Source organism: Phaethon aethereus (genome assembly GCF_964289735.1).
Source record: "Phaethon aethereus genome assembly, chromosome: 7".
Lineage (NCBI taxonomy): Eukaryota > Metazoa > Chordata > Aves > Phaethontiformes > Phaethontidae > Phaethon > Phaethon aethereus.
The window spans coordinates 32033378-32042108 of NC_138583.1; positions in this window are offsets into that span (position 1 = coordinate 32033378).

Here is an 8731-nt window from a genome sequence, read left to right on the forward strand (position 1 = left end):
TACGCTTTATAAGCAGGAGAAAAGTGAATCTTTGCTTGCTCTACTTGGGCAAAAACCCCTGGAAAGCAGCAGCTGGTGTTTCACTTGGAGATGTATGTATGGTGCCTGGCAGTAATACTTCTAAACAGTGGAAGGAAAGGAGAAGTGTGAGACTTCATATGGTTCAGACACTTAGTTCGTTCCTTAATTTCAGATGAAATCTTTGGGAACATTGGTGTAGAGACAAATCAAGCAAGAAATGTGGAAATCTCTTGGACTTCTTGATGTAGTCTTGGGTGGTTCTTGCTTGGTTTTTTTCTGCTACTTTTAATCTGAAGTTGAAATCTGTTCTTGAAGTGATTAACTATCAGTTATGGATTATAAATGCTAGTATCGAATCTAATTTCAAAGTAAATTTCCATGTGTGATTATGTCTGAAGAAAGGTTATATGAAATGCTTAAACTACACTATCCACACTGTTGGTAAATAAAATTTCTTAATTCTTCTCTGTCCTCTCTGGAGAAGAAAAACAAAAGTAAACTGGAACTCTAGAATAACATAGCACTTCTGAAAGGAAGTAGTATAAATTTGATAAAAATTGTATAGCACTGAATCTTTTAATCCTTTAAAAGATCACTTTCATGTATGAATCACTGTTGGAGGAAGTAGAGTATACTTTGTTCATTGGTTTGACTGAAACTTTTTATTTATTTATTAGCACTTGGTGTTATGTTCCATTCCTAACTCTATATACTGTGAGGTAGACGCAGGGGAGCATTTTGTCCGTGCAGATTACAAAATTGCTGATCTGTGTTTAGTTTCGTGTGGGAAGAGATGTGCAAGATACTAAAAGCGCACAATTTTGCACAATTACCAATACTTGCACATGTTTGATGCTGGCTAAGCCTGTCAGGTTAAGGTGATACAATGCTTTTGAAGGGCAACGTCTTGCTGTCTACTTTCAAATTCTTCCTACAAGTGGGTCTGATACCTTCTCCCCTCCTAAATATATCTTTACTTTTTTCTGAAGATACTTTTTTATTTACAGGAACATTGTACAGTCTGTACATCACAGGGCTCAGCTGCTCCTTCTGCTTCCAGTACAGCCAACCCCTGGGATGGGGTCAGGAAGAGCTGCTGAGTGGGATTCAGCACCCACCAGGCTCTGTCAGACCCTGTTTGGTAGCTCTAGCCAGGTCACTGTAACTTCCTGAGAACTCTATTACCGTCTGAAAAGAAATTCAAGATAATGGCTAGGGCTCTATTTAGATTTAATGTAATCTCTTAAATTTACTTGGTAGGGAAGGGCTGAAAGTACCGTAACAGTGATCCCCTTAATGTTTGAGAATTACAGCTTTTCAGAGCAGTGACCCTATCGTGTTAAGGCAGAAATGTTCTCTCCAAAGCTGGCCCATCCTGTAGTGCCACCGTATTTACTTGCTCTGGTGCTGCTTTCTTCCTTGGCTTTTATTGTGGGTGCTGCTTTTAGGTGGTGGGCGTGGGGTGGAATCCAGGCCGATTACATCTACTTTCACTCTTGAGTTGGACCTTTGCAGCAAAGGGAACAGCTGAACACTGAGCAAGGTCCAGGTGCTGCATGCCCATGGCACAGCTTATCTTGTGTCCTTACTCCTGCGGTGGAGTTCCTGTATTGCTCAGCTGTCCAGGGTCAGGGCTGTGCACAGGAAGGGTATGGTGGGCACCACCTGTCCTGGAGAAAAGAAGTAAAAAGCAGAATAAGGAAAGCTGATCTAGGAATGGGATCTGCTACTTTAGCATAGCTTCTCTTAGGGAATAATCTCATTAGATACTGAAATTCCAGTTTATTCTTAGAAAATGTATCTATTTATAACTTCCAATATATGAAGTTAACACTTTTCACAGAACATTAACTTGTAGAGCCCTTTTCTACTCCTATGGTTGCACATCTTCAGTTGTAAAAATAAAAAAAACACGTAATTTTTAAAATGGGCCAACTCTAACTCCTCTAGGGTGCTTTCGTTTGCACGAAGTGAATGACTTCATGGCTGTCGGTGGTGCGAAGCAGAGCCCGCGGGGGCAGGTTGGTGCTGCGGTGTGGCTGCCAGGCCTTCTAGCTGTGCTCTGGCGGCTATGAAGTTTTCAGCCTGCCTTGTCTTACCTGACAAGCAGATACAACAGTGTGACGCTTCAACGTGAACTAGAGTTTGGGTTGGTTTTTTTTGTTGTTTTGGGTTCCCCCCCCCCCCAAATCCTGATTGTAAGCGGCAAGATGTGGCGGATGAGGTGGCGAGGCTCGCGCAGCTGAATGCAATATAAACGCAAGCGTGAAGGAAGCTGCTGGAAAGCCCCGCAGGTGTGTCAGGGGCCGGCGACACTGGGTCTTGCGGAGAAGAGGTAAAAACGCCGCTCAAGGCGCCGTTCTTTGTTGTTGTTTTTGTTTGTTTGTTTTGGTTGATAACATCTTAAGCCTCTGGCTTAGAGGTTCGGGGCCACGTGGGGAGGCAGAAGTGCGGAGCACACGCTCGCTGCCGGAGCCGCGGGTGCGGCAGCGGCCGGGGTTCCCTCCCGGCCCCGCCCGGCTCCCCCGGCGGTTGCCCCGGCTCCTCCTCTGGCTCCCCCGGCGGCTGCCGAGCGGGAGGAGGAGGCGACTGCACCCAGGTGAGTCTTGCCGGGGCGGGTCGGGGGGTCTCAGGCCGGCAGCCGGGCTGGCCCCCAGTGGGCCGCCCTCGGGGGTAGCGCCGGGTCGGTCCCGGTGGCGGCGAGGCTTCCCTGGCCCCTCGGCGGGCACACCGCTTCTGCGGCGGGCATCTCAAAGCCGGCGTGCCTGCCAGGACCGAGGGAGGTGGCGGTAGAAGACACCCCAAAGCCTCAGAAGACCTGGCACCTGGGGCAAGTTGAGCCCCAGCCCTAAGCGTTTTGCCCCGGTCCGGTTGCGCGGCGTGCCGGAGAGCATGAGCTTTGCTCCCCTGCCCCGTAACGGGGACCGGCTCCGGCGCCCCTTGAACAAGGGATGAATTTGGTCACTGTAGTGAGTAAATAGTGCCGTGCTGGGTTATTAAAATAAAAGTCAAAAACAACGCACCACCCGGGAAACCAGACCTAGCCCATGCTGTAATGCTTTAACTGACTTGTTTCTAAGCAATTTTGGGGTGTGGCTGGGGAAAGTGCTGAACTTGCCAGGGCAGGCTTTCAGACAGGTTGTGTCTTGTGTCCTTAGTGAAAACATTTCTGCAGAAGATGGAAAGACAACTTGATCCAAGTCTTGATCAAGCAAGGACTGAGGAACCTGGAATGATATCTGTAATATGCCCAGACACCTGTATTTTCTTGAAGAAATTAGAGTAGCTCCTGTCTTTGAGTACACACAACAGCAGCTTTTCCTAATGCGGTGTAATGGCTGGAGGAGGGCTCTCTAGCCTGGTTCTCGTTGTGCTACAAATTCATGCACCTGTAGGCAAGTCACTTTGTCTCTTTGTATCTTGGTTTCCGTGTATGTTAAGGAGGATGAAGATTCCTTCCCCAGTGGCCTGGAGTGGGAAGGAAATGGGGAAGTGGCAGGACCTTGTTTCCAAGTTACCTGGGAAAATGTGAACAGACATTAAAATGTGACCTGGAAATTGTGAAAATGATTTCATGGGGGATTCTGCTAAGTTGACTTTCCTTTTTATTTGTTTATTTTGCATAGTGAAGATGAGGAGTCACTGGGAGACAAGTCCCACATAGAAACACATTTTCCCACTTTATTCAGAGAGGGCTGTGCTGAAGAGGCTGTGTGTGTGCTGACCCACTCCTCGCGTCCTCTGTGCTGGGGTAGTTAACCACATCATCTTCAGTGTGTGCTCCTAAGGAAGTCTGGGTCTTCTGGGAAGACCCCAAGAGGAATAAGTAGGTGGAATGACTTTACAAAAATCTCTTTTGACCCTACCCCAGTTCTGCAAAAAAGATTCCCACTTTCTAAAGCTCCTTTAGGAAAGGCCTGCGGACTGCTGTCCTGAAGATGCATGCAGGTAACAGCTTGTATGTGTTTGCAGGAGTGATGCCCTAGAGAAAATTCTGAGCCGTGGCTCATCCCTGTGTGGGGCTCACAGAGATGCAGCAGGAGGATGAGGCGTGAATTTGGCTTAGTGTTCTAAAAGGTGGTGGGTATGAGATGATCAGGAACATCTTGGTCTCATGCATGCTGAGATGAGGACAGACTGTCTCGTGTTCTGAGAGCTAAATTGAATGTCAGAGAGGTTAAAAAGATTTTTACTTTCTCCCTCCAGCCTCTGCTGTGGGTGATCACTGTGACTGACTGCCCTGGAAAGGTAGTGTTCCTCTTCTACAGTATTGGATGTTTGGGGAAGGACAGACCAGAATTTTGTTTCCTCAAGAGGGAGGCCTGTCATAGCAAGCTTTAAGTCCTTATTCCTGCCTGTGGTACTATGAGGCTTGTCAGCCAGCAGGTGCCTGTGTTTTGAGGCCTGACTTTGTAAGCAACCTGCTTGATGCTCTTTGGCCAGTGGGTTTGCTTCTGCTGCAGATGGCAAGCCCCCCTTCTAGCACTGCTGGGAACACGTATCGTGAAGGCTCTTGGGACAGTGATACCACCAAGTGAAATGACAGAGGGGTTTTTTGTCTTGTAAGATGAGGTGACAAAGCTGTCAAACCAAACCGACCAAAAGCCGTCCTTCCAGGAAGCTTTGTCCCAGAGGCGTCTGTGTGGCATGGTGGGTGCATCTAAGGAATAAAGCAGAGAGATGTCCTCTTGCTGATAACACCGAAGAAAGCTGCCTGCTGCCAGGTGGTCCCACCTCATTCTTTGGGAACGTTCACACCTGCTCGTGGTGTGAATCAGCTACTGCTGATGCACCTCAGGGATGGATGTTTCTGGCTGGTGCAAGGCAGTGCAGGTCAGGCCCTGAGCCAGGCACCCACCTGGAGCCTTCCCAGATTTGCATAGCCCGGGGCAGGGACGACAGGGGACAATTACAGTAATCGCACCAGAACCCGTAGCCTTGAATCGGTAGTTCTCAGCAGGGTATGTGACCAAGTTATCTCCATTCTTTCATAACCTCAATATAATGATATATTTTCTTACGTTGCCATTCGCTTGTCCTAAGCCCCCAAGTTCCCACAGATGACTGTACCCGTGTTCTCAGCCACTCCACAAAATGTTTCTTCCCAGCATCTGCAGTAGCTGCCTGCTGCTGCGAGCAAGTGCTGAGTGCCTACTGAGGTAGGCGCTGGCTCCCTTGGGTGGTCTTGCATGTGGCATCCAGCAAAAGATAAAAAAGGTGAGATGTTCATGGAGACCCTCCCGCTGCTCTAGCCACAGGCAAAGTCGGTCTCATGAGCGTTCCTGTCAGAACAAACTACACAGTACGTTTAGCACAAGCTCTTGGGTCAGAAAAGAGTCTTTCATTCCATAACTTGTGGGTCATGCAGGACCTGATCTGTGGTATGTTGATTTTGACAGCACTCCATGTGAACAGTGCTGCAACATCAAGGTCTCTCCATGTAGAGGAGCCCTTATTGCACGGGGCAAAAGAGCCTGTCAAAACTTCCTTGCTGCAGAACCAGGGGTGGGGGGTGGTGAATAAACAAGCTGGTTTTACAGAATATTTTCTGGAAGTTTAATCTTGTTTATTGCTTGGAGAAAAAAAATTTGGCAAAAGTTTTAGACTGAAATTTGTGATGTTTGTTTTAAGGAGAAGTTAAATGCTTCTCTATTGTCTTCCTCTTCCCCACTCCAGTTTCGGCTCCTGCCATTAGCTGCCCCCAGCCAGGGCAGTGCCCGTGGCCGGGCAGAGGGGCCGTCTGGAGTTCCCGTGGCCCACTGCCTCCTCTTCTGGGCAAGAAGGAAAAAGTAAAACTTATGGAAAACAGGCCGAGGGAGACTGAAAGAGGGGCCAGCAAAATTGGCCTCCTGGCACCTAAATGTCAGGCCAGCCCCTAGCAGTGGGCTCCTCGCAGCAAGCCAGCGCCTCGTCCTCCCCAGCAGACAGAGCAGCGCTGAAGGGACCCGCAGAGCTACGACTGCAGTGACGGGGGGTGGCTTGGCTTGTTTAGAACATGCTTTAAGGAATGTGCAGCGGAATCTTTTCTGCATTTTCTTCTACTATTAAATAAAAGGAGGACAGTTTGAAAAATGAGCTGGAGATGCCTTTTGTCGCAAGCCAGGTCTCTGAGGTGATAAGACGAGGTAATTAATTAAAGCAGCTGACTGGTACTTTTAAGTATCTTCTACTTGTCCCACTGCAAGAGTAACATTTGCCCCAAAGTAGCGTACATGATATTAACTGTTCTGCAGAAATGGGGTGTGTTCATATGAATGTACATAGGATAGCATCTCGTGGTGGTGTTTCGTGCCAGGCAAGTTTAGCAAGTGACATGACATCAGCTGCAAGCCTTTTCCCTTTCATACAGAATCACTAGCCCACAGTATTTTTTTGGATCCTGCCTCAGCCAGGTGCTTGCCCCATTTAGGCACAGCTGTGCTGTCAGACCCAGTTCCACATCCAGGTGACCACAGTGGCCGGTGGTGTTGGGTTCACTGTGTTTTCAGATCACGGTTTGGTTCTGCCTCTTCTCTTCATGCTAGTGAGAATAAGCAAGCTCAGATATTTTGCAGGTGGTGAAAGATGTGTTGGGAAGATACTTATCAAGAACAGCTTTTTCCCCCTTCTACTTCTCTCTGCCCTCTCTTGTCTCAGTCCTTCAAATAAGGTACGTGTGGTCACACTCTTAATTAGCTTTGCATAAGTTGTCATCATATTTATGTGGCCAAGTGAGAATCTGGGTACAAAAAATATGAGTTTTGATTGAGTGTGGCTAAAAAAAAAAAATTATTTTTGACTCAGTACTAATGCAGATGTGTTTGAAATTCCCTTTCTTCATGACCAGTAAGATAAAATGAAAAGGTCCTTCACTTACCACCCCATCCCCCAGCAAAGCTGCTGTCTAAAGTGCCTGGGCTAATGCTGATGAGCAGCAGGTGATGATGAAGCTTTCTTTCAATTCCTGCTGCCGAGAGTCTAGCTGGCAAAGAATTCATCCTGCAAATTAGTTGATTTAAGCCCAAGATAAGATCAAGTTGTAGAAACATCTCCACCTGTCAATGTTTTCTATGAAAACAACCTGAAATCCCCCCATACCTGTCACATCTGGTTGCAAATAGAGGCTTGTCCTCCTTTGGGTGTTGTGTGCTCTGGAATTAGCTCCTAGAACGAATGTCCTCGGGGCATGGCAAAAGGACGACCTCACCTCCCTGGCATGCGCCAGGGCTGGACGCTACTGAAGGACATGAGGGCTTCCTTGGTAAAGTTATGTTTTGTATTTACCTCCCTTTACTTAAGCAAGCTTGAGATCTGTTAATTTGTCAGCGGCAGGGATGTGTTGAAGAGTGATGTAAAGCACCTGGTACTGGGTAAAGAAGTGCAAGACACAGAGCGTTATTGTGTCCGTAATCCCTAATGACGCTTTCTTAATCCCCTCTTCATCATGGACCCGTGCAGGTAACCGAGCGTGGCCGGCTGCAGGTATCTGGCCTTGTCTGATGTGCGGGGTGTAAGGTGCGGGCAGCGGACCACACGTGTCTGGGATGGGTGCTAGAGGTTCCCCTGGCAGAGGGAAGGGTCGGAGACTGATGCTTTTAGTACAAGACAAACCCATCACTTCAGGTGTCTCGCCTACTCGTCTGAAGAGAGACTCTTGCCCAGAGGAGAAGTTTCTGTTGGTTAAAGCTTGGCTTGTGTCCTGGAGTTTAAGGTTTTATGTGTCCCTGAGGGTACACCTGTGTGGCGATAGGGTCTTCTCACCTGTGGAAGCAGAGGGGGTGCAGGCACCCGATCTCAGAAACTGGGGAAACTGAGGCAGCGAGACGCCAGTACTGAACGTTAAATCCAAGGTCAAACAATAAGACAGAGAGAAGAACCACCGCTCGGCTCCTTCCTCTAAGTACGTTCCTTCCTGCCGGAACTAACATACGGAGATCTGTCCGAGGGGATAGTCGAAGGTTGGACTGGGACAGGCAGCGCGGGGGCCCCATGTGACACCCTAGGAAGCCCTTCCCTGACCCCCGCTGCCCTGACTTGCGAGGTTTGCCAAGTGATGCTTTCAGAGAATTGGCACCTGGAGTGATGGGAATGGGCCTGTTTTGGTGATTTCACTTACAAGCATCAGCTCTTCCCAGCTGTTTATTAAATATACCGTTTGCTGCAGAGGCACATCTTTCCTGAGAAAAAGCCCTCTCTATTTTCTTGGAAAGGCAATTGGTTAATAGAACTGGTTATCAAGAAATGCACATATTTTCTTCGTGTAGTTAAAGACAAATAAGCTTTTGCAATGAGAGAGGCAGAGGCCCAGCATGAATCTGGTCAAATTTGCTATAGTGACTGCACCCAGTACTTTTAATCTGGAGAAAAAAATAAACATATGTGTTTTAAATGGAAATCCCAGGCCTCTGCCAGACATGCTTGGTCTAAATCTGGGCGTGCTTGAAAGTGTCACTGAAGTCCACCTACGATGTGATGGCAGCCTTGCTGACTTCAAAGGAAAAATGAGCAGAAAATTGACTTTGCTGGACAGTTGTACATAAAAAACATCTCCCCAGAAAGCCAGTCCTCAGAAAATGTAGGGCATGAAAGAGCCTGTGGTTGAGTGTTGTTGAAGACCCGCGCTGAGGGTGTGCAGCAGCGCTGGCCGCGGCAGGCGCCATGGGAGGGGTCCGCCTCCGCTGTGCCCCGCAGCAGGGGCGTCTCAGCCGGAGCCCAAGCGACGGTGGGGCCG